This window comes from Eurypyga helias, unplaced genomic scaffold (assembly GCF_000690775.1).
Source record: "Eurypyga helias isolate BGI_N326 unplaced genomic scaffold, ASM69077v1 scaffold48026, whole genome shotgun sequence".
NCBI classification, from domain to species: Eukaryota; Metazoa; Chordata; class Aves; order Eurypygiformes; family Eurypygidae; genus Eurypyga; species Eurypyga helias.
In genome coordinates, this window is record NW_010259413.1 from 5441 (window position 1) to 12108 (window position 6668).

Consider the following 6668-nt stretch of genomic DNA (forward strand, 5'->3'; position numbering starts at 1 on the left):
GCTGCTAGTGCCTGGTCTCACTTCTTGCTCAGTTATCTATTTAAATCCTCCTAGGTCTTGAAACTCATGAGCAGGTTTGCTGGGAGGCCTGTTCTGAGTAGGGTTGTGTACACAAGATCACCAGACTTGGAAGAAAAATAACCTGAGCAAGTAAACAGATACGGGGTGAGATAACTTAAAAAGGGGAGGGGGAGGAAAAACCCAGAGTAAACCAGTAAACCCCAAACAAAACCCAACCCAAAATCATGGGCAAAAGATAATAAGAAAGCATAAAGCTGAAAGAAATCATGCTCTAAAAACCACACGGACATAATTTAAGAAAAGAAAGGGAGAAAGAGATGGCCAAGTCAAGAAAATGGGCAAGGAAAGTGGAAAAGAGAAGTAGAGCTTGGGGGAAAGAAATCAGGAAATGATGAAGGAGAGAGGGGAAAAAATTTAATGTGACCTGAAAAGCTATACCCTGTTTTTGTGTTTGCAGTATTTTTCTGGTGAATGCTGCCAGGTTTGTTAATGTTGCGGAGGAGAGAAGGCGGTTAGGCAGGCGGAGGCAGAGGGGAACTGTCGCACAGGCCCTCGTCATGCACGCTCTATTATCCACCAGAAAACGCTAATGGTGTATTTAAAGAAGGTATATGATGGTCTGTAACTTAGTTTCAGGTCAGCAAACCTTAAATGTTTATAATGTATGTGTCTGGCTGAAGTTAATGACAATAGCTTTTCTCGCTGCTCTCTGTAAGTGCTTTTCCTTCACAGAGGCTACAGTATGGATTTTTAATAGCTGTTTAATAAATGTTGCCTTTGTTTCTAAAGAAAGTAGTCACAGCTGACACTAGCAGGCTAAAAACCCGATCGTGCTGAAGGAATCCTGTTTTCCTTCAGTTTTAGAAAGGGAAACACACACACCCTCCCCAAAATCATGTTGCCCTGGAGTAATGTTTGTCTTGCTTGGGTAAACTCTCAGTGTTAAAGCTTGTTTTTATGATACGTGTTCCGAGGATGTGCAAGTAAATCTGTTGCTGTTCTTAGTGTCATGCTATGTTTTGCAGCTTAATTGTAACCCTTCTCCAAGGCACAGATTGGCAACAACAGGGCTTGCTTTAATTTAATTGGGTTCTTGCTAAAATTGTTACACAAAACTGGCTTGACCCTCTCCCAGAAGCCTGGGAAATTCAATTACGCTCTTTGAATGCTCAAGAATGAGCAATGCTTCTTCGCTTGTGAGCACGGAGTTAAACAATGGTTTTAAACAAACAGAACTTCTTGTAGGGGAGAAGAAAGGCAAAACCGATACATCTATTTGGAAAACCTGAACAATTCAAAGTACACAAGACTGCTGCTGCCAAGACTCTGTTGGCAGCAGTCCTGGCCAAATCTCCTTCTAGCTGTGAGTAACTGGTAGCCCCTCACTTCTCTCATCACCGGTTGATGTTTGAGGCTAGAAGAGTCCAGCTGAGGTACACACTGCCCCCACAGAGAGCATTTAGTTTCTAGGCCTCTCAGGCTCAGCCCAGCTTAAGCAGTCCCAGTACTGCTGTGAATAGCTCTAGGCTGTCGATCTTTCCGAATTCCTCCTTCTTCCTCACTGGGTTCAACACTAGCCCTTCTGTTCCACTTGGCTGCCTCTCAGCGCGGCCCACATGGTATTTTCATTCTTTGAGAAAGGGGTCAATCACCAGAATCCATACAAAGATGTTACAACAGAAGGGAAACTTCCTGAAGAGAGGTGTTTATTTTTTTTTTAATTTTTGTTTTCTTCTCAAAAAGCTCTTGGAGCCTTTTTTGCCTGGGGCTTCGTAGTGACAGTGTTGCAATCTGTGGTAGTGAGTTGGGATAGTATTTTCCAAACCGTGGGTCGGGAAGGACTTGGAGGTAGTTGCGAGTTGCTCACAGTAGCCAACAGACAGTTTTAATTGTTGTCAATAGTTCGTTTTCTTCAGGGCAGAAGTGAGCTGCTAATTACACCAGATTTTCACGGCGCTGTTGCGGAGGAGCCGAGTTGGTTCCAGCAATTAGAGGAGTTACCTGTTCTCTGGGTGATACAATACTTCTGAGGAGAGAATAAAGGGAAAAAATTAAGACTTATTTTCATTTTATTTATTCAAATAAAGATCCCTAAGGGAGGGTGACCTTTCAAAATGTTTGAGAAATGCTCAGTGTGATCTCTCATCCTGGACACAGATCAGGAAAAATTTGGATATTGAGACCATATTTTTTCCCAACTTTTAAAAGTGCTGTTATTAACGGGAATGCCCCAGGATGTTCTAAACTGCTGCAAATTAGGCCGGGACTGTTCCAGCCTTCTCCCATTACTTTCCAGTAAATACCAATAGTGTTGATGTAGCAGTGGATGGAAATTTCTGGAGCTTCTCAAAGGAGCGTTTCTGGGTAGATACGCATAAAGCACACCCATGTTTTCCACCTTGCTTCCTGCAGTGCTGGCGTGTGAAAAGCAGAGGGGTGATGCCACAGGCATGTTTGGATTTTGATTGTTCCTCAGTTGCCCTAAGATCCTTTAGGTGGTGTTGGCAGCTAGCATAAGTTAGAGGAGCCTGAAAGCAACTCTAATCTAGCGTGGCAGAATGGAAAGTGTTGGGTGAGCTTTTAGCTTTCCCTTTTCCCTTGCCCTTGGTGGTCCTGGACACGGGAGTGAAGAGAGTGAGAAGTTAAGATACTCTCCGGGGCTTGTCCTGCTGTTCCAGGGTCACTGTTGTAGGTGATTTACCAGCTGAACTGACTGCATGTGGTCAGCTGTCAAAGTAGTTCTGCTGCTGGCACTAGCTTAGTCTAACGCCGCTCTGCTCTTCCTTCCACTCTCTAAATTTAGCAGAGGTTTTGCCAGGACACTTTCTATCTGCAGTGGGAATCCTGAGCGTGCTAGATGCTTGGGCGGCCTCGACTACCTCACTCTCACAGTCAGGCAAGGTAGCTAGCAGTGGAGCAGCCACAACGCCTTGCTCTATTCCTCCTGCAATGCATGGATAGCTTGGCAGGCAAGGGACAGCAGCTGTATTGAGTGCTCCCTCTTCGTATAAGAGCCAATGATGAGATTTTATAGGAAGCAATGGGAAAAAGCAGGGGTGGGCTGAGTGTAATCACACAGCTCATGCTAGTTCTTCTACTTAAAAATTTCTGGCCTGGCCAAAGACCAATATTTGCATTTAATAATCAAACATGCATTCTTATTAACGTGGCTGCCTGCAATAGGCTGAATAACCCTGACTTAAATATTTACTTGTGTATGTTTTTTAAATGTCGCCAAAGTAGCTTTGCAGACTGTTCACAAAGATTGCTTTGTCCTTTGCTGATTGTTCTGCCTTGGAGTATTTATCAAAACTGTGTTGCCAAAAGCTGGCAGAGAGAAATGATCCAGCTTGGAATTTAGCTTGGATCCTATAGCAAACATTCTTGCAAGAAAACTCCCTTCTTGCAGAAAGAGTTTTAAATGAACATGAACGGGCAAGGACTTGCTTCTGGTTTTCCTGCAAAAGATCCTTTGTTTGGGCATTCCCTTTAGTCGCCTTTTAAAGATGAGTAGGAGAAAAGAATGCTTTGAACAAAGCCCATGCCTGAACTCCGTTTATGCGCTTCACTGCTGTGATCACGGGAGCAGAATTTTTTTCTTGTCACGCCATTTAAATTAAGTGCCCATCTTTTTTGTAACTTGTGTTTGTTGCATAATTCAGCAGAGGAGGAAGATGTGAAGTAGAGGAATTGAATATGTACAACACCTGTAGAAAAGAAACGTGTTTTTAGGACCATTACTTTGCACCACAGTAACAAAGTTGAAAAAGGTTCTCTAACAGCCAGATCAGAGAGCTCATTCTAGATGGATTCTCGGGGAAAAAAAACAATGTCTTGCCCATGGGGAGTTCGTTAGCTTGTTAAAATTAATGTGGTTTGAATGGGATCCTGAAAGTCTAACTCGGCCGAAGGCTTACATAGTTGTAACTTGAGATAGGTCCAAGTTGGTGATTTTTAACTTAGAAGTGGCTGTGAGCAGATGACCCGGCTGGCAGACTGTGGGAATACTGACCCCCACGTGAAGAATGGTAACAGGACATGTGGTTACTGATGTGAACTCATCCTAAAGTTGAGCCAGTCTGAGTGCAGTCACCTTCCGAAAGAGGATGTGTCCAAATCTGTTTGGAGAGCTGATTGCCTCTCCTTGGATGAGGGTTGAATTATTCTTTATAGCAAAGGTTAATTGGGAGAGCAAAGTCCATTCCTTTAAGATTGAAATGCTGTCTAAACAGCTCTTGGGCAGATATTTTTGGCATTCATACAGGTAGAAATTGTCTTAAGCTGCTGCAGATATTCAGTTCAGCCAAGCTTGTGGAGCAGTAGGCTTGTGATTGTCTTGAGAAACCAACCCTACATGTGATAATTTATTTTTTAAATTCAAACTGTGGTGTGTGGGGGGGCTGCAACCAGGGTCAGGGTTGCATAAAACTGGATTTTTTTTAAATAGCAAAACTTGTAACTACTTTAGCATTTACAACCTGTATTTTGCTACTCATGAACAAGCCTGACCGTTTTTTTCATGGAATGGTACATGGTTCTTTGGCCTGAGGATTAAGACAAATTTGCCCCAATTCATCTGTCCCAGTGCTTCATCTGGTTCAAAGCAAAGTCCATCGGAGTAACCAGAAAAATTAACAGCCCGGGATTACAGATATTGGCACAGTGATTCTTTGCTGTCTGGCTGAGGCGTTAGAACTGGGCATCTGACTGGTTTTTAGTTCCTCTGAAGCTACTTAGGTTTGCAGTGTCCACTCGGCTCATTAGTATCTGAGCTGCAAATCTGTCCTGTTGTCTGCCCTGCTACAGGTGCCCTTGCCTTGCCGTGCTTCTCCTCGTCAGGAGCTGTGTTGGGCGGTTAGCCAAGGTGAACGAAGCGCTCCAAAGCCAGCCAAGGAAAATAGAGCTTTGAGAACATCACGGCTTCTCCAGGCAGTTGCAGGTTACAATATGTAACCGTTGCTACTGATTGTTTTAAGCCGAGAGTTGACAGACTTGGGTATATCTGAAAAATCTATTGAGTGAAGTTTTACATTTTTCCTTCTAAATCATAAGAAAATTAAATTTTTTAAAAATAGGACTGGGACCTAGTGAATTGGGTCGAGGTTTGGAGACTTCAGGCTAGAAAAGCCCAGTAGTCCTGGACCTGGGGACCTAGCCCGCAAGTATCTGCTGCAACTGCGCTTGGATGCGCGTACACGAAAACAGGTGCCAGTCTTGGCAGTGGGGAGGCTTAGCTCCTACCAAAGCTGCAGCATCATCTCGCAAAGGTTTGGTGGAGAAGTCAGTGTACTTTGTCCAGCTCCCGAGAGATGACACATCTGCTGAGCCTAACGTGGCTGCGGGGATGTTTAAGCCAAGGAACAGCAACTGTGTTTAACCTGAGGAACAGCAACGTGGTGTTTTGCCCAGTAGTCAGACAGGACTGGTGGGTCGGGATTAAATAGCTGTGCAGGCTGAGGAGATTCGAACCTCTTCGGAGAGTCCCTGGGTAGGAGAAGCCAAGCTTGTGTATGGAGGTTAGCAAGATTCCTAGAGGGAGAGCCAGCAGAAGGTGACCTAACCAGCAATCGGAGCTTTGAGGACCTGTCTGGAAGTGGGCAGGGGTACCATGTTGCAGTCCCTCTTTCCTGGGCTTTTTAGGGTAGTTTTCAGTACAGTCATGACTTAAGAAAAATGATTACAGGGGCTGTGCTGCTGGCTAATCCTGGGGCCTCCACTGCTGCCTCAGCCAGGGTGGCTTGTGCTCAGCGTGAGAGCGTTTGCACGGTGTGTGCAGCCTTGGGGAGTTAGAGCCAGGGCTGCCGTGTCTGCGTTGCTGGGGCACAGCCACACCCTTTGGATGCACACTCTGAAAGAAGGCTCCGGAATAAAAATACCGATGTGACATGGGTCAGATTGGCTTGGTGCCTCTGTCTTGCACCCTTCAGACAGAATTCCATCCGGTTTTCGTATGCTTTTTTGACCAGTTTCAGGAATACTGTGCACTGTTGCTTGTCACAAGTGCCCTGAGGGATGTAATGATTCCTGTGCCGTGTAGAAAGGGATAGTTCCAGCCTGGATCAACCTCCCAAAGCAGAGCTGCACTCTGGGATTAAGGCAGTCAAAATTTAGGATGCTGTAAACGTCAAGTCCTTTTTTGGAAGGGCTTCAGTTGCATTTTATCATGGTTCCCCATCTATAAAGTAGGGAAGGTATTTATTTTATATTACAGTGTGGGACCTGCTTGTCAGGTGCTTTGGCTGGAGGAGTAGTATGTGATGATGATTATTTTGATTAAATACAGATATCTGAAGTGTGGTAGCTCAGGCTGGAGTTGTAAACTAGACCTGTTTAGTCAAATAAATGAGGGGTTATCTCATCTAAATTGATAGAGATGGCTAGAGTTGAGAAGGTTGTCCTTGTCAGGGGGCAGAAATAGCGAGTTTTAGGGTGTGATCTGTTTTGGGTATCTGCCTCAGGGTGAGGGGTATTGTGCCCCAGACTGCTGTGACTGTAAGGGGACAGTCTTAGCTCTAGGTATCTGCACCGATTTACATGAGGTGATGCCTGCATCATGTCACTAGAGGCAGATCTGATTTGCAACTTCAACCTGAGCTGATAGCTCTCAATGGCTTGCTCCACTAATAGCTGTTCCGTGCTCTGCGTTT